Consider the following 20,286-nt stretch of genomic DNA (forward strand, 5'->3'; position numbering starts at 1 on the left):
CTGTGGGTATTCTGGTTGAACGATTAATGTAAGTAGCCCTTCCAAGATGGCTTGTTTCCTTTCCTTAGAGGTCTGACATTTTTCTGCTTGCCTCTTGATTTGCAGTATATCTTGTATGGCTTGCTGGAATTCCTCGGATGCCATGAATCCTACTGCTTCCTTGACTTGTGCTATAAATTTTGATCCCTTTCCTAAAACTTCTATGTCGTTCTCTTGACTTGCTGTATTGTTGTTATTTAATTCCTCTGCATTTCTATATTCTGTGATGTTACCTTGTTTGCCAGGATCTATTTTTTCTGTGATGGATCTATCCTGGTTGGGGTACATGTCCTTGTTGGTATTTTCACCTCCCTTTCCTTCTGTGGTCTGGAGTTGTCTGTTCTTTTCCGCCCAATTTAGGTTAAGTGTGGGGAAATTCTTCATAGAAATATCTGGAGCCCTAGGTTGCCTGTCCATGTTTGCCTGTGGAAAATTGTGTTGTCGTCCTTGCACTTTGTTGAGGAGTGCAGTCTGTTTTTCCTTGCGTATGGGGCAGGAAGAGTCATTTGCCGCGTGGTTTCCCTCACAGTTTGCACACTTAAATTCCATTTTATTAGCTTTACAATCCTTGGTGTGATGGTTTCCTGCACATCTAACACATACTTCCCTTTGACAGTATTCTTGACTGTGGTGTCCATATTGCTGGCATTTGTAGCATTGCAACAACTTCATTTGCCTGCGAAAGGGCTCAATGTTAACTCTGACACCTTGGAGTGAGGTTATGTTGTTGAGTTTTTCCTTCTGATTGAGGGGAATTTCCACTTTATAGATAGGGTATTTGACCCTTGTTGTCGCATTGGAAAATTGTGTTACAGTTGTAACATTGAAATCATGTTCCATAAGCAGCTCTTTGACTTCGTCAGCTGCTACAGTCGGGTGAAAACCTCTCAACACTGCAGTGAACGAGTTTGTTTTTTGCTGTCGAAAGGAGTAATGAGGGACATCTTTTAGTATGTCTCTGCAGATGTTATGGATTTCCATTGTTGGACAAAGTATCTTTCCACCCTCCCTGATATATATTAATTGCATATCTTTATGTAGCATCGCTATTTTTTTGGCATATCGCTTGAACATGTCAAGAGATGTAACAATAATGGGAGGGGGTTTCCTTGGCCGTGGTGGCTCAATCACCTCTGGTTCCATGCCTGGATTATTGATTATTATCACTTCAGGAGTTAAGGGGTTTACCCTAGATGGTTCCTTGTCATGTCCTGCACCCTTCCTGAGACCCTCAGAGTGCGGGAGGGCTATTCCCCCGGAGGGTGTGACATCAGGAAAGGGGCCTGCCACAGACTGCTGTACGTCTGTACAGACTCGCCCTGAATGATGTTGTCCGCTTGGCCCAGTCGCTGACCTTGATGCGGCTAGGCCGTGGGGGTCTGACCCCGACTGGGTTTCCACGGGTGTTGTGTTTGAGGCAGCTCCCTTCGTTGGCACCGTTAGGTCTCCCGGGGCTGTTTCAGTTGCCTTGAATGCGTAAACCAAGTGTGGGGATTTAAAATTGTCCCTGACTTCACTGTTTGGGGTTCTCAGCTCACTGTCCGAGAGATGCACTGCTCGTTTATTCCTTTCCACTCTGATTGGAGTACTTGTAGGTACAGAGCTGATTGTAGCCTTTGAATCTTGCTGTGGCTGGTACGATGGTATGTAATCGTCGCTGTTGTCGTCGCTGGGAAGTGTTTCGCCGTTTTTGCCCTTGTTGCCATTGTTGACTTTGTTGCCTGTGGTGTTTGACTTTTCTGTCATGATGGTCTCCAGTTCTTGTCGAGCAGTATGTTCGTGTTTACCTCTTAAATCTTCTGCTTCGGTATTACTACTGAAGCTTACCTGATTTTCTTCATTGTTGCAAAATTTCTCTTGCTTATTCTTCTTTTTACCCATTTTTTTGAGTGCAGAAACCTGTTTTGTCGAAAACTCCTGTTTATTTAATGATTTGTTCACATCCATTGTGTTGTCTCCTCCAAATTCTTCATTGGCTTAAAATTTTTACAAAACATTAAATTTATCTGCCTTTCAATTCACTATTAAATACTCTCCTTCTTCTATTATCAACCGCTCGGCCGAAAGTAGAAAAAGTCGAAAGTAGAAAAGTGAAAGTAAAAAAAGTCGAAAGTCAAAGTGGCGCCCCGGCCGCTGGAAATTACTTTTGTTACACGTCCCTCCGCGGAGCGCGACCAATCACGAGCCGCGGAGCGCTCCGATTGGTCGCGCAACAAGAAGCCAAGAAAACTTTTCACGAAAAAAATTCAGTTCCCGTCTCACTCATCTAGCGACAGCGGCACAGCTCAGACCTACGATGCCCCCCAAGACGAGCGGTAAGGCAGCCAAAAAGGCGGGCAAGGCCCAGAAAAACATCTCGAAGGGCGACAAGAAAAAGAAGCGCAAGAGGAAGGAAAGCTACGCAATCTACATCTACAAAGTGTTGAAGCAAGTTCATCCGGACACTGGCATATCATCTAAGGCCATGAGCATCATGAACAGTTTCGTGAACGACATTTTCGAGCGCATCGCGGCAGAGGCCAGCCGCCTCGCCCACTACAACAAGCGCTCCACCATCACCAGCCGCGAGATACAGACGGCCGTGAGACTGCTGCTGCCCGGGGAGCTGGCCAAGCACGCTGTCAGCGAGGGCACCAAGGCTGTCACCAAATACACCAGCTCCAAGTGAGCAGGTCTGGTGTGCACATGCTTACATAAACGGTCCTTTTCAGGACCAAGAACATGATCATGAAAGGAAATGCTTCTGCTGCTGTTCTACAATTCCCTCAATCCCTATGATAGTAAATGTAAGCTTAACCAAGGCAGAAATATTTTCATTAAAAAAAGTCTTTAAGACGCATGGTTTACTGGCTGAGATATATATATATATATTTTTTTTTTTGCTTACTTCTGTGGTCATTAGTACATTGCTACAAATATATTTATATATATAAAAAAATAAATAAAAAAATCCTTTCTATTTAATTTAGTTAGATCATATATCAATATTAATGGCAAAGACCAGTTGCATCGATTCACTTTGAAAATAATTCCATTTGTGCTAAAACTGGACACAGTAAAAAAAAAAAAAAAAAAAAAAAATATATATATACACACACACACACACACACACACATAATTCGAATTCATATTATGCTTAACTGCGTTTGAATTTGCAATCATGCACAAGATGTTTTGTACTTCGAAGTAAAAACAACATAATGTACTATTTAACTACCCACAGTACAAATGGATCCAAAAAAAAAGTGAATTTTCATGCAGACGAAAATGCTTACATTTATTCTATTTATATTAAGTACCCATTACTAACAGCTTATACTGGGTGGAATACAACAGTTGACATGATTTTACTTATATGGCAATTTAATATTTAACCAAAATTAATGGTAAACTAATATTTTAAAGTGTCATTTATGGCCCCTTACCTTCAGCATGTTTGCTTCCTTGCACACAAACGAGGACAAACACATCACCCAACTGAAAAAAAAAAAAAAATTTCACTTGCATCACAAATAATTTAAAATTTTTCACCACATGAAGTAAATATTTCGCAATAAAAAAAAATATAGCCCTAGGACTCGTGTGCACACCTTTTCTTCCCCACATCGCACACGCAAACAAAACTTCCAAATTATTACAAAATCACTCGATTATTATACATACATAAACACACATGTATTTTCCGAATAAGTGAGAAATGCAGGCCGATGAAAGTCAAATTTCGTTTCGGAAATTAAATCTCGCACAACTACCGACACATAACCAAACTTGCGTACATTTACATAGCATTAACCCTCTAAATAATAAACAAATGAAAGCAGAAAAAACAACATCGCTACCCACCGCGCGCGCTCCTGGCGGCGGGAGTAGGAACTACTTTGCACACAGACCGACATAGCCCCCTGCCAAAAACAGTAAAATAAATAATATATATAAGTCTTTTGGCGGGAAAAAATTTCTCAACCGCCTGGGAGCACCCTAGTGTGTGCCTGTCTTTAGGTTATGTTACTTTTAACTTCATTTTCTACAGGCAGACGCGAGGGTGCTCGCCCATTATTTTTATTTTTTTAAATTCTTTCCTACCTTTGGTGTGCCATGCAAGAATTTATCGTCAAAATGGCGGCCCCGAGTGCAAATTTCTCGTCTGCACTGCTGGCTGGATGATTATGTGATGTTTTGAAGGAGGGTGTTTTTTTTTTTGTTTGGATTTTGTGTGAGGGGGGGAGGGGGCTGGGCTAGCTTTTTTTTTTTTTTAAATTTTCTAAACATTCATCTCTTATGTAACAGTGTTCAGCATTAAAAAATTTAAAAGAAGAGGCACTTACTCATCAATTTCAAAACAGCCTATGAAGAAAAATAAAAAAAATTTAAATTCATTCCAGTTTTATACATTCATGATTTGATCACATGTATAACTTTTCTTTTTTATTACCTTATTTAATTTTATTATTATTACTACTATTGCTGCTACAACCTAGAAGATACCTCAGTGATACTAATACCTGCTGGTAAAGTTAAAGGTTTCACCTTTCTTTCTTTAAACATATCACAATACCTTTCTTGAGTTAAATATTATCTAATGGCTTTAAGAAGTTATGGTAATGTTCATCAGTTATAGAGTGTGGGTTTGTGTGTGTGTGTGAGAGTGTATTTTGAAGAGGGCTTTGGTGGTTGGGATGGTGAGGGTGGTGGGTGTTGTGTGTGGGGAGGGGGGGGGGGGGGAAGTAAAAGAGTGTTCATTACACGATTTCTCCTGTTGTTTGTAACAATCACACCTGGTATAGCTATTTCGAGTGGCAAATACAAACTGCAAAAAAAAAACATCTATATCATTGCCAACGGCCATATCACGATGAACACACCGGTTCTCGTCCGATCTGGTTGTAGTGCGCGCGAAAATCGGTGCCGCGATTTCCGCAATTTTTCGTATATAAAGTGCCGCGAGTGCTATTTTCGGGTGTGATTCGTGTTCCTCAAACACCTGTGCATGCGCACAATTGAAGGTAAGACGCGGCTTTGCCGAAAAACATTATAAACAGTGTTTAAAATATTCGTTAATGTATGTAAACAAACAATCTAGTTCAACCATAGAGCATGACTCTCATAGAAGCAATCTTTCGGGCGGGTGTGTTCCCATATCGACTTCTATTACTGATAAATTAATTGGAGCACCCCATACCTCTTCTGAAAGCAACATGGCGACTTGTATTAATATAAATACAAATAATTTAAATGATATGGATAACTCTAACCAAACCATGTACGAACTGTACTGCCCAGCAATGGGGGTAACTGTTGACAACGATTCTGTTTTCGGACATTTCGGCAACTTATTTCAAGTCGGTGTCCAAGACGACAAGAATATAATGTGTCGCATCCATTTGAGGCCCATTGAACAGGACGATCTGTCTCAACACCCATTTATTATTGCTGATAGAAAAACCTATCAACCCAGATTTTTTCATAAAGACCAAGAAATCCCAGACATTATTTGCGAGGATGATTTTCACAAATATTTCGTGTGCTACCAGGAAGAGCACATGTCTCGATCACCAACCAGCCCCGCTGCTGACCGCCAGAGTCCCCCGGGGGTTCGAACACCGCCACCAGCACAGGGTATCCCCAACATGGAGTGGCAGGAAGTCAGCAGAGGGGGAATCAATAAAAGGTGCTTCGCCCAAATGGACAACAGCCCAAGCAAGGACCGAGCAACAAAAACAAATCGTTACCACACACTGAGCGAGGAAGAGGACGACTTCCAGACAGCGACAGCTCAACCTGATGCACCTGTCAACCCCCCCAACACAGTTACACCCACGCCCACCTCGCACAGTACCACCAAGGCACATAAACCTCCGCCGGGCAAAGCTGGCCCAGCGATACCAGAAAAATTTGCCCCCAACAAGTTCCCGATGCCACCTGTGACGGTGAAAACTGGCATGAACCAGGCGTTCCACCAATACAAGCCGGCTCTCAAACAGTTAATGAAAAATGACTACGCCATCATTGTGACAAAGCACAATGTAAAGATAAAGACTGCCACCATCCCAGACCAGGAAAACCTAATAAAATTCCTTAAAGAAAAGAACTTTGAATGTTTCACACACCCGCGCCCAGACCAAAGGAACTCTCGATTTGTCATCCGAGGACTGGATGTCGACTACGACCAGGACGAGCTTGCTGCCCAAGTACGCTCCCTCGGTCTTGATGTTGCATCAGTGAAACGGATGGACCGGCGTACTCCAACTGGGGAGGACATCCCAGTGCCGCTGTTCCTCATTTCGCTCAATGGAACTGCCCAGCTATCCCCCATCCTCGGCCGCCACTACCTGGACCACATGGAGGTCAGGTTCGAGGCCTACCGAGGACGCCAGGAAATTCAACGCTGCGTGCAATGTCAACGCTGGGACCACTCCATCCACCTCTGCTGGATGAAGCCCAGATGCGTGCGGTGCCCGGGCGCCCACCCTTCCACGGAGTGCCCCAACGTTTCAGATGCCCCACCACACTGCGCCAACTGCGCGGACCATGACCTCCCGGCCAACATGCACATCGCCGCCTCCAAGGACTGCCCAGTCAGGCTGTCCATGCTGAATGCTAAGGTAAACCGCACAGCACAGCCACAACAAAAACTGCCCACCACCACCAGCTTCCCCCCACTTCCTCCCCCAAGAAACACATTCGCAAGCCAACTGAAAACATTCAAAACACAAGCAATAACCACACCAACCCACGACACACCACTGCCACAAGCCACTCAACTCCCAGCTCGCGTCACTCGCGTTCCTTCTAACTCAATGCCTCGTCATGCCAGTTACAATCATCCACCCCCTAAAAATCAACAAGCTAATGCTGAACCCAATGTCCTAAACGAATTTGCCGAATTGATTAAGTTAATTAAAGACCTCAACTTGCTGAAATGGGTTCCCTTTTTACTAGATGCCATCCGGAAATTTAAATCATCGCAGAACCAAGACGAGAAGTGCACAGTGATTTTCTCCGTCCTTAGTGCAATTGCCAATGCCCTCCCTTAAAATCATTATCTGGAATAGCAACAGCATCGCCAACAAGGCAGCCGAGTTCAATCATTTCATTTCACTCCACAAACCAGACCTGGTGTTCTTGGCGGAAACCTGGCTCAGGGCTGGCGTTCCGTTCACGGTGCCGGGATATGTGACGCATCGGGCCGACCGGTTGGGTGGCAAACAGGGGGGCGTGGCTCTTCTTGTGCGCCAAGCTTTGTCGCACCATAGGCGCCAAACGCCTCAATTGCAGCACATGGAAGCGGTAGCAGTTCGGCTGCATACGAACCCCACGCCCTTTACTGCCGTGGCCACTTACATCCCACCAACCACTCCATTCCCGGCAGAGGACCTCACCAGCCTTCGCCGGCTCGACTCACGCATCATACTGGCGGGTGACTTCAATGCCAGGCACAACTCCTGGGGCTGTCTCCGCAACAATTATAAAGGTATCGCCCTCCGCAAATACCTGAAGGAAACCACCTTAGTACTACATGCCCCTGACACGTTCACGTACCACCCACACTCCCATACTGGCAGCCCCAGTGTACTGGACCTGGTGATAGGCACATGCCTACCCAGAGTCAATCCCCTCAAAGTCTGCACCGACCTGACATCAGACCACTACCCTGTCATAGGGACAATTGACACCACAGTCACCCCTACTTCCACAAACACCATCTACGATTTCAAACAAGCTGACTGGAAAATGTATCGAACAGCTATGGACCAGCAGCTAGATCTGCAACATAAAGCCCGCACAAAGGAGGAACTTGACCAACATGTTCTTCACTTTGCTGACACCATTATCACCTCAGCCGCCCTCCATATCCCCAAAGTAAAACCGCACCCACTTGGAATACCACTCCCAGCCCACATCAAGACACTCATCTCGTACCGCAACAGGGCTCGGAGCCGATGGCAGCGTACCCGCCTACAGCCAGACAGGGACGACTACAATGCTCTGTTCCGACGGTGCAGAGTGGCCGTTGCTGAATGGAGGTCGGCGGGCGAAGTCAAAAAGCTCGACGCGCTGTCACTCGCAAATGGTTCGGTCTGGCGCTTCGCGCGCAGTCTCCGCGCCGCCAGGTCATCGATCCCGCCCCTAGAGGTGGACGGTGGCATGGCGGAGTCGGCGACTGACAGGGCGGAGTGCATGGCAAACCACTTTGTGAACTCATTCGCACCAGCACCCATACCACCTCACATCTCCAAGCTCCCCACACACTATCAACCCCCTCCGCCCCCAACGCCAGGCTCCCTCAAGACAGCTACGCCCAGGCAAGTGAGGAAGGAGATAGACCGCGTGCGTCATAACGCCGCTCCAGGCCCGGATGAAGTCACCCCACGCCTCCTCAAATCCATCTCACGCAAAGCACTCATCTACCTCACCAACATAATCAACAGCATTCTCATTTCAGGTCACTTCCCACGTCCATGGCGTGAGGCCACGGTAGTACCCATATTCAAGGGAAAAGGTGCATCCAATCGGCCGGCATCGTACCGTCCCATCGCCCTGCTCTCAGTGATATCAAAGGTAGCGGAGCGCATAGTTCTGGCCAGGCTGGAAGCGGAAGTAGCCCGGCTACAACCGCTGCCTGAATTCCAGTTTGGCTTCCGACGTCACTTATCAACACAACACGCATTAGCTCACGTCACCGACCAAATCACCCTCAGTTTCACACAAAGGACCCATACCGGCATGGTGTTGCTAGACCTGAGTCGTGCATTCGATACTGTCCACCATCACGCCCTAATCCTCAAGCTGGCCTTTCTGGGATTAAACCCTGCTCTTCGCTGCATCCTTCACTCTTTCCTGGAAGCCCGCACGTTCTGCGTACGGGTGGAAGGGTCCACTTCATCCTCTAGAGAGATCACTGCAGGAGTCCCTCAAGGGTCCACGCTCTCTCCCCTATTATTTTCCCTATATTCTCATGACATTCCCAAGCCCCCCGAATGCACGATTGTCATGTACGCGGATGACACCGCGCTGATGGTTAGACACCATGACCCCGTCCTTATTAAAGCCAGGCTGACCGCGGCCATCAACATAGTTAATCATTACTTTATGTCCTGGGGCATTCTCCCTAACCCCGCCAAAACCGAAGCCATTTTCTTCACCAGGCGACGCCCCCGCCTGCCACCCACACTGTTTGTGGGGGGCGCAGTGATAAAATGGAGCGATTCAGTGAAATACCTCGGTGTCACACTGGATCGCACATTGCGCTTCTCCCCGCACTTTTCGTCTGCCACTGCCCGGGCCTATCGCGCTTTTAACTCGATCTCCTCCCTCCTCCGCCCCCACAGCCCCTTGCCTGACCAGGACAGAGTGCGCCTCTTCAAGGCGTACATTGTCCCTATTTTACTGTATTCCTCTGTAATATTTGCCCATGTCCCCGACATCCGATTCCACCAAATAAAAACATGTTTCAATAAGCTACTCAGAGCAACACTCGGGAAATACAGACATGTAACTAACACACAATTACACGACCTTGCAGGCACACTATCACCACGCCAACTAGTCATTAAATACACAGACAAATTTTTCACAAAAGCATCACAACACCCGTCTACACTCATACAGAACATTGGACAACACAACATCACACGACCACACCCACATAAACTAATTACAGACTACCACCCAGGCAGGCCACCCTGACTGGGCAGAAGAAGAAAATCCTCCAACCAGCCACAAAAGTGTACAGTGCTACGGACATCCACCAAAGTGCCGTGCATCGAGACTGCAAATGAACGCCAACCAAAGCGACATAGATTCAAAAGTGCAACTTATGTAATATAGTGTACAATAGTGTAATATATAAGCTGCAAGCATAACTAAACCTACTCCCAAACTGTTCAGTGAAAAATATGTAACTATGTGTATGTAAATATCAATAATAATTTCTCTGTAAATATATTTCAACGTGTATGATCATCAGAAAACATTGAGCCCACAGGCTCCAGAACATTACGGAGGTTTTTTTAAACTTTTCCTCCTAAAAACAACTATTAAATAAATGTAAATGTATATAAGAAGTGTTGTATAATGTCTATAAACTATGGAAAAAGAGCACAATGTGCTGGCGTTCCACTATGTATACCTATGTAAATATCAATGTATGCAAACATCGCAATAAAAAGCTTTTGAATTTGAATTTGAATTTGTCCGATCACCGAAGTTAAGCATCGTCGAGCGTGGTTAGTACTTAGATGGGTGACCGCTTGGGAACACCACGTGCCGTTGGCACTACTATTTTGCACCCTACAGAAAAAAATTTTTTTTTAAAAATTTCAATTTTAAATTTTTTTTTCCCCCACAATCACCACATTTCCCCCCCCCCCCCCCTAACACACACACACACACACACTCACTCTCTATCAATCAATCAATCAATCAATCAATCAATCAATCAATCAATCAATCAATCAATCACTCACTCACTCACCCACCCAGCAGCAGCTGTGAATCTTTGCATGTGTATACCTCATACAAAATTCAAAGTGAAAAAATAAATAGATAAGTGTATATGTATGTATGTATGTATGTATGTATGTATGTATGTATGTATGTATATATGTATATATATATATATATATATATATATATATATATAAACACACACACACACACCTATTTTGAAGTTTCTCTGTTTCAGTGGGCAGTTATGTATAATAATGAGAGATTCAAAAAGACGTTGATAACAATGTCATCAATGCCTGTTTAGTGTGCTCATTTGTTGGATGGTCGGCAGCAATACTAGAGGTGGTACAGCTGTAACCTGTAAAATTGTACCTGCAATGTGTTGTGTATGGAAAAAAATAAAAATTATATCATCTAAATTTTTGTTATCCAACAATAACCTTCCCATCAATGCATGATGTCACAGTAGCCATAGCTCTACTCTTTCTGCCATATAACATTGGGGGAAAAAAAAAAAAAAGGAGCTATTAGAATAATAACAAAAGATAAAAAATCATCTAACTGCAGACCAAAATTCAAAAAACTTAAAGTCCTGACTGCCATAAATGAATACGTTCTAGAAACTTTTTATTCATTCTTAAGAAAAAGAAGAAAAAAAAAATTATTATTTTTTTTTTTTTTTTTTTTTTTTAGATATTCGCACATAGGTATAACACCAGAAATGCTAGTAAATTGAGGATAGTTGAACATAACACTAGGCGATTTGAAAATGGACTAAATTACTTGGGAGTAAAACTTTACAACTTAATATCACAGAAAATAACTAAAACAATTTACCAGTATTAAAAAAAAAAACAGTAAAAAAAATTCTTCTAGAATATCCTACCTACCCTCTGAAGCTATTCTTTAATTTGATTGATAATAGAGAAATTGAACTGTTAATTTGTTGAATGGACTTGTGATAACAGCTGCTTCATGTTTTGCATAAAGTTAAATTGTGTAACATGTTATGTATTTTTTTTTTTTGAAATTTTTTTTCTTGGTAACTTGCATCATGTAAATATTAATTGTCTGCACATACATGTTCTATATCCCGGAGCCTTGACTCCACGTGGGATCAACAGAACAAAAATACAAAAAAAAAAAAAAAATCCAGCTCACTAATCTAGGTGCATTTTGCTAACAATATTTGGAATATATATATATATTTTTTTTTGTGTAACATGCAAATTCTGTATTATTCTGCACACATTATTTATAATCTTCTATCATTTTCTTAGATAATAACTATTAATTCATAAAATAGATTGTGTGTGCATAACCTCCTGGAAACATTTGCACTTACCTCCTACTTTACTTTTTCATTTAAGCAATCCTATTCGCATGTATACACTTAGGTTGCAGCATCGAAATTGTGTAAAATTCAAAGTGTGTATTGCCTGAAAAAAAAAAAAAAAAAAAAAAGACATACCAAATATTTGCATACAGCGACACACTACATATTTGCACACAGTGGAGTTTTGCGGTAATTAACCTAGCACAATTTACCACACGCAATCACACGCCCGCGATGAGATAACACACTCGCTGTTTTCCTGTTGACCGGCACGAGGAGTAAGAAAAATTGATATTTACACGAGCACACACTCCCACACTAGTCACAACGTCGGTCATCAAGTTGTGTTGAAAATTCCTGTAGCCTCTGTTTTCCCAAATGATTTCACTTAAAATTTCATTTAACAAGACCATAAACAAATTTACAATACTAATTTCTTAAACAAACACTTCAGCGAACAAGTGACTGTCGCATTCATTACAAAGCTTACAACTTAACAGATGTTTCCGATGTGAAATAAAATAAGAAAATGTTTTACAACCAACCTAGAACATTTAGTCAAAACGTTTTTGTCCTGGTTTATGATTATTTTCCGTGACATGAATGTTTCAAAACTAATAAAAATACGAATGCAGCCAAATATAATGAAGTTAGCACATAAAAGACGACTTAAAATATTTCATTTTTCGAGAATTGGCAGAGCAAGAACGCACAGGTCCAACGGAAATTTCTTTAAAGATAAACGACCATCGGACAAAAACACCCCCTCCCCTCATCCTCAAAAATACGTGAATAATATACTTTTTCAATTATATTTTTATCGTTTTTTTTTTTTTTTTTTAATATACTCATTAAAACTTCAAAATAAGCAGGTACTCGTGTGTTTTTCTCTCTACAATGTACCTGATCTCGGTGCGTAAACCTACATCATTTAGAGATGGAATTAATGTACACATACAAGTAAAATTTTGTTCCATTGTAAAATTGAGAGAAAGAAGGTTTTCCAAACGCATTAAGTATGGAGACTTTAAATAAGATTACGAGCTTATAAATGTTTGCAACGAAATAAAGTGACCATGTATCTGCAATTTCAAAAATATTTTTGCTCTGCTAACCTCACATGCAAGCAAGTAAAAATAACCTCACAACTTACTTACCTCTCTCAATTTCGCAGTACCAAAACATAGAAGGGATAAATAGGATAGTTTTTATTCGAAATCCTGCAAGAGTTTTAATTTTTATTAAAATATTTCTCCAATGTAGCATGTGTGTGGAATACTTCATCAGCAACTTGCATCTGCACCTTGAGTGAATTGAAGGGCAGCCAGTTTTAAAAGCTAAACAGAAACTGCACTCTTGAGAATGCATCAGATCCAAGTGAAATGCTTGTTGTGTGTACAGTTAAAAGTTTTATTATTCACACAATGAAAATGTAAACAAAATTTACTCACAATAATAATCACATCATCCTTGGAGGTGCACGAAGAAAGCCATTCCAGGTGGCACTGAACAAGGTGATTTGCTAGTGCTTCCACAGCAAACAGCCTTCATGAAATTATCTCCACATTTTCAGCATACTATACACTAAAGTATACCTAAGTTAATTTAACCATTTTCAAGTGATTCCAGCACAAATTACGTATTTGATTCCTTGAATAACATCTGCAAATGAAAAGTTCCCTGTTTGGTGTAGCAGTAAATTTAAACAGCTCGCAGTGCAAATTAAACAGTGCAGCTGCCATAAAAAAATTACACTATTAGTGGAACTGCCCATTATGTCATCGTAGACTGCTGACATTTAGAAAACATTGAAAAATCAGTGCTAAAGAAGCCCTACATTACTTTCGCTGTCCAAAGTGCGCTGCTCCCTACGTGAGCAAGGCATCGAGAATTTTCTAAACCGTCCGCAACCAGAAAATTGGGTAACCAGATATTTGCAGAGAGAAAAATTTTATTTTCACTTTGCTCTTGCATTCTGTAGGATCAGTCTCGTCATGGCAGATACCGCAGCAGCGACTGCAGCACCAGCTGTTGCCCCATCACAGGCAGCTTCCCCGAAGAAAGGCAAGGCTGCGTCGAAGAAGCCACGAGCCAAGCCCGCGCACCCGCGCACATCTGAAATGGTGGCCTCTGCGATCAAGAGCCTCAAGGAAAGGGGCGGCTCATCACTGCAAGCCATCAAGAAATACGTCGCCTCTACCTACAAAGTAGATGCGGAAAAGCTGGCACCTTTCATCAAGAAATACTTGAAGGCAGCAGTGGCTAGCGGCGAGCTTGTCCAAACCAAAGGCAAGGGTGCGTCTGGCTCCTTCAAGCTGGCTTCAGGGACCACCGGTGCTCCGGACCAGCCCAAGGCTCCAAGCGGCAAGCGTGGTGCAGCTGCCCCTAAGGAAAAGAAGCGATCCGTAGCCAAGAAGGCAGCGGTGGGCAAGAAACCAGTCAAGAAGACTCCGCCTACAGCAGAAAAGAAAAAAAAGGCAGCAGCTGCAACCCCCAAGCCCAAGAAGGCACCTTCAAAGGCAAAAAAGGTGTCCAAACCTCCCACGAAGAAACCCCGTGCTCCAAAGCCAAAGAAGGTTGCCCCAAAGAGCAAGTCGCCCAAGAAAGCAGCCCCAAAGCGGAAATGAAGATGCCAGCAGGACCGCTGGCACTTTCTGTGGCACTGTACCACCTTATCGGCCCTTCTAAGGGCCAACAATACTAGTCATGAAGGTATCAGTTGTTGCAATCATTGCCTCCTATAGCCACACCTCTGCCGTTAGGTAAAATTCTGGTTAAAAAATTTCTTATGGTATTTGAAGCGGGGGAAATAAATAAATAAATAAAGAAATTTATCAATTACATTGTGTGTATAGTTTAGGTGCAAAATTATTTAAAGTTTTTAAGCAGGAAAACGTCTTACAAACATCTCACTCTTATTTCAGCATATATATATATATATACACATATATACACACACACACACACATATTTTTTTTGTAAGGATTAGGTCTCAGGGTATTAATGGTGAACTTTATGCTGCTGCTGCTGCTGCTGCTGCTGCTGCTGCTGCTGCTGCTGCTGCTGCTGCTGCTGCTGCTGATGGTGCTGCTACTGCAGACAGGCACTGTTTGAAGAGTTTTTATTTCCTATGCAGAATACATTGCATTGTGTGCAAATCTTTTGTGTACAATATAAACAACCACCTCAAAACACAGACACTATAACTGTGTTTTTCCAAATTCTTATTAATGTAATATATTATTGGCTGGGTAAAGGTCAACGACAGCTAATAGGTACAAAAAGCCAGACAACTGTTTTCCTTTCAAATTTGACAGTTATTTTTAGCCCTAATAAGGGCTGTTTTTTTTTTTCCCCCTTGCAAAAAAAATGGCAAGGAACTCAAGCACGCTCGCCACGGATACGCCGGGCAAGCTGGATGTCCTTGGGCATGATGGTGACCCTCTTGGCGTGGATGGCGCACAAATTGGTGTCCTCGAAGAGCCCCACCAGGTAAGCCTCGCTGGCCTCCTGCAGCGCCATGACGGCCGAGCTCTGGAAGCGCAAGTCTGTCTTGAAGTCCTGGGCGATCTCTCGCACCAGGCGCTGGAAGGGCAGCTTGCGGATAAGCAGCTCGGTACTTTTCTGGTAGCGCCTGATTTCTCGCAGCGCGACAGTGCCAGGGCGGTAGCGATGTGGCTTCTTCACTCCCCCCGTGGCCGGCGCGCTCTTGCGAGCCGCCTTGGTGGCCAGCTGCGCATGTATAAGGCCTATTATGACCTATGCAGCCCCAGCTTGGAGCTATGCCTCCAACACAAATCTCCGCTCACTGCAATCTGCGCAAAATAAAGCTCTCAGAAGAGTCGCACAAGTGCCTATCTATGTCCCCACAGCACTCATACACAAGGAGCTACACATGGACACACTTCAGCGAATATACTTTAAACTATCGTCATCTTTTTATTCCCAATCTGCCACACACTCCAATCCACTCATTCGTAGCCTTGGAAAATATAAACCTGAAGATTCAAGAACACACAAGAGACCAAAACACGTGTTGTGCGAGAAGCCGCCGTAATTCCGCGGCAGCGCACACAAGAAATTCACAACCACCGACCGGAACAGCGCTGATTGGCTGCGAGCGCGCGAGGGGGCGTGGCTCGAGGTAGTCGCGCGCGGTTGCGGACGGTATAGAAAACTTTCACTTAGTTCCATTCCCGTGCGCCCGCGCAGAGAAGTCACTTCAGTTTTCATTACAACTTTTTCTGCACTACACCTAGTGCTTCGGTCTTTTACCATCGAATTTAGCAACTCTCACGCAATCAATCACACCACATTCCAACGATCTTCTGCCTTGTGCTTCGCTACAGTGTATGCAGAGACACCGCCCATAGTGCCTGCAGCCATGTGAGCGGCGCGCCGACAGCAGAGATCGTCAGCTTCTCCCCAAGTTTGCCCTCCACAGCACCCACTGTATATAATTAGTGTTAAAAATTATTTCGCAACGTAAAATTAAATATTCCCAAGTGTTCCTTCCTCCCAGTGTTAGATATTAGTGCTACGATTAATATTCTTTCTCGTCCTAATTTTAGCAACTCCCTTCCCCTGCCACAGCGACTCGCCGACTGCAGAGTACATCATTTTCTCCCCAAGATTGCCACACCAAAACCCATTAAAAATTATTTAGTGTTACAAAAATTCTTTCGCAACATAAATAAAATTTCTTTCAGTGTTATTTCTTCACAGTGTTAGATTTTAGTGCTACGATTAAACATTTTTTCTCGTCATAAAATCTAACAACCCCGTCCTATGTGTCACAGAGACGCCAACCACAGTGCCTGTGTCAGGTCCCCACTGCACGATCTCCTGTAATTTCGCAGCATGAATCATCATGTGCTGTGTACTCTTACGTTTATGTTATTTTAGTTGCAGGTCGCGCCGACGGACTGGCGCACTCGGCGTTGCTGAGACCAATCTTCAAATTCCATGTTCCTGCCATGTACAAGTAACCAGGTTACACCAACATAACGCATCTGGCCATCCCAGGCAGATGCGTTATACCTTATCCAATTTTCCCCCTCCTCCCCTCTGGGATATCCGGGCGGACATTTTCACTACCGGGTAGCAGGTTTCCTCCAGTGCGATCGCTGGTTTACTGCTGCCAACCCATTTGCTAAACCCCTATGCCTGCCGGAGCACTAATTCCCGTGCTCCTGCAGTCTTGCTTCGCGCCAGACGCACGTCGCCGCGCTACTCCCCCCTCCCCCGCAGGAGTGGGGAGTGGCACTGGCATTTTTTCAGTATTTAAAGTAAGCGTATAGGTCCCACCTGGCACGCATAAATTTCCTCTCGTCACATCACTCCCATTTTTATAGGAGGGCCCACAATCACTTCGGTTGTGTGGGACTGGCTTTAGCGTGGAGGGGCTATTGCAAAAAAAAAAAAAAAAAAAAAAATTCCCGTCTCACTCATCTAGCGACAGCGGCACAGCTCAGACCTACGATGCCCCCCAAGACGAGCGGTAAGGCAGCCAAAAAGGCGGGCAAGGCCCAGAAAAACATCTCGAAGGGCGACAAGAAAAAGAAGCGCAAGAGGAAGGAAAGCTACGCAATCTACATCTACAAAGTGTTGAAGCAAGTTCATCCGGACACTGGCATATCATCTAAGGCCATGAGCATCATGAACAGTTTCGTGAACGACATTTTCGAGCGCATCGCGGCAGAGGCCAGCCGCCTCGCCCACTACAACAAGCGCTCCACCATCACCAGCCGCGAGATACAGACGGCCGTGAGACTGCTGCTGCCCGGGGAGCTGGCCAAGCACGCTGTCAGCGAGGGCACCAAGGCTGTCACCAAATACACCAGCTCCAAGTGAGCAGGTCTGGTGTGCACATGCTTACATAAACGGTCCTTTTCAGGACCAAGAACATGATCATGAAAGGAAATGCTTCTGCTGCTGTTCTACAATTCCCTCAATCCCTATGATAGTAAATGTAAGCTTAACCAAGGCAGAAATATTTTCATTAAAAAAAGTCTTTAAGACGCATGGTTTACTGGCTGAGATATATATATATATATTTTTTTTTTTGCTTACTTCTGTGGTCATTAGTACATTGCTACAAATATATTTATATATATAAAAAAATAAATAAAAAAATCCTTTCTATTTAATTTAGTTAGATCATATATCAATATTAATGGCAAAGACCAGTTGCATCGATTCACTTTGAAAATAATTCCATTTGTGCTAAAACTGGACACAGTAAAAAAAAAAAAAAAAAAAAAAAATATATATATACACACACACACACACACACACACATAATTCGAATTCATATTATGCTTAACTGCGTTTGAATTTGCAATCATGCACAAGATGTTTTGTACTTCGAAGTAAAAACAACATAATGTACTATTTAACTACCCACAGTACAAATGGATCCAAAAAAAAAGTGAATTTTCATGCAGACGAAAATGCTTACATTTATTCTATTTATATTAAGTACCCATTACTAACAGCTTATACTGGGTGGAATACAACAGTTGACATGATTTTACTTATATGGCAATTTAATATTTAACCAAAATTAATGGTAAACTAATATTTTAAAGTGTCATTTATGGCCCCTTACCTTCAGCATGTTTGCTTCCTTGCACACAAACGAGGACAAACACATCACCCAACTGAAAAAAAAAAAAAAATTTCACTTGCATCACAAATAATTTAAAATTTTTCACCACATGAAGTAAATATTTCGCAATAAAAAAAAATATAGCCCTAGGACTCGTGTGCACACCTTTTCTTCCCCACATCGCACACGCAAACAAAACTTCCAAATTATTACAAAATCACTCGATTATTATACATACATAAACACACATGTATTTTCCGAATAAGTGAGAAATGCAGGCCGATGAAAGTCAAATTTCGTTTCGGAAATTAAATCTCGCACAACTACCGACACATAACCAAACTTGCGTACATTTACATAGCATTAACCCTCTAAATAATAAACAAATGAAAGCAGAAAAAACAACATCGCTACCCACCGCGCGCGCTCCTGGCGGCGGGAGTAGGAACTACTTTGCACACAGACCGACATAGCCCCCTGCCAAAAACAGTAAAATAAATAATATATATAAGTCTTTTGGCGGGAAAAAATTTCTCAACCGCCTGGGAGCACCCTAGTGTGTGCCTGTCTTTAGGTTATGTTACTTTTAACTTCATTTTCTACAGGCAGACGCGAGGGTGCTCGCCCATTATTTTTATTTTTTTAAATTCTTTCCTACCTTTGGTGTGCCATGCAAGAATTTATCGTCAAAATGGCGGCCCCGAGTGCAAATTTCTCGTCTGCACTGCTGGCTGGATGATTATGTGATGTTTTGAAGGAGGGTGTTTTTTTTTTTGTTTGGATTTTGTGTGAGGGGGGGAGGGGGCTGGGCTAGCTTTTTTTTTTTTTTAAATTTTCTAAACATTCATCTCTTATGTAACAGTGTTCAGCATTAAAAAATTTAAAAGAAGAGGCACTTACTCATCAATTTCAAAACAGCCTATGAAGAAAAATAAAAAAAATTTAAATTCATTCCAGTTTTATACATTCATGATTTGATCACATGTATAACTTTTCTTTTTTATTACCTTATTTAATTTTATTATTATTACTACTATTGCTGCTACAACCTAGAAGATACCTCAGTGATACTAATACCTGCTGGTAAAGTTAAAGGTTTCACCTTTCTTTCTTTAAACATATCACAATACCTTTCTTGAGTTAAATATTATCTAATGGCTTTAAGAAGTTATGGTAATGTTCATCAGTTATAGAGTGTGGGTTTGTGTGTGTGTGTGAGAGTGTATTTTGAAGAGGGCTTTGGTGGTTGGGATGGTGAGGGTGGTGGGTGTTGTGTGAGGGGAGGGGGGGGGGGGGGGGGAAGTAAAAGAGTGTTCATTACACGATTTCTCCTGTTGTTTGTAACAATCACACCTGGTATAGCTATTTCGAGTGGCAAATACAAACTGCAAAAAAAAAACATCTATATCATTGCCAACGGCCATATCACGATGAACACACCGGTTCTCGTCCGATCACCGAAGCTAAGCTTCGTCGAGCGTGGTTAGTACTTAGATGGGTGACCGCTTGGGAACACCACGTGCCGTTGGCACTACTATTTTGCACCCTACAGAAAAAAATTTTTTTTTAAAAATTTCAATTTTAAATTTTTTTTTCCCCCACAATCACCACATTTCCCCCCCCCCCCCCCCCTAACACACACACACACACACACTCACTCTCTATCAATCAATCAATCAATCAATCAATCAATCAATCAATCAATCAATCAATCAATCACTCACTCACTCACCCACCCAGCAGCAGCTGTGAATCTTTGCATGTGTATACCTCATACAAAATTCAAAGTGAAAAAATAAATAGATAAGTGTATATGTATGTATGTATGTATGTATGTATGTATGTATGTATG

At 42.8% G+C, this 20,286-nt stretch overlaps 1 non-coding gene across 1 annotated transcript; it reads left to right on the forward strand.

The window, feature by feature from the left end:
* Nucleotides 1–19,846: 19,846 nt before the first annotated feature.
* Nucleotides 19,847–19,965, forward strand: LOC134543862 (5S ribosomal RNA). The gene has a single exon (XR_010077311.1). It is a non-coding gene; the product is annotated as a 5S ribosomal RNA (ribosomal RNA).
* Nucleotides 19,966–20,286: the final 321 nt, after the last annotated feature.

This window comes from Bacillus rossius, unplaced genomic scaffold (genome assembly GCF_032445375.1).
Source record: "Bacillus rossius redtenbacheri isolate Brsri unplaced genomic scaffold, Brsri_v3 Brsri_v3_scf22, whole genome shotgun sequence".
In the NCBI taxonomy this organism is placed as follows: Eukaryota; Metazoa; Arthropoda; class Insecta; order Phasmatodea; family Bacillidae; genus Bacillus; species Bacillus rossius.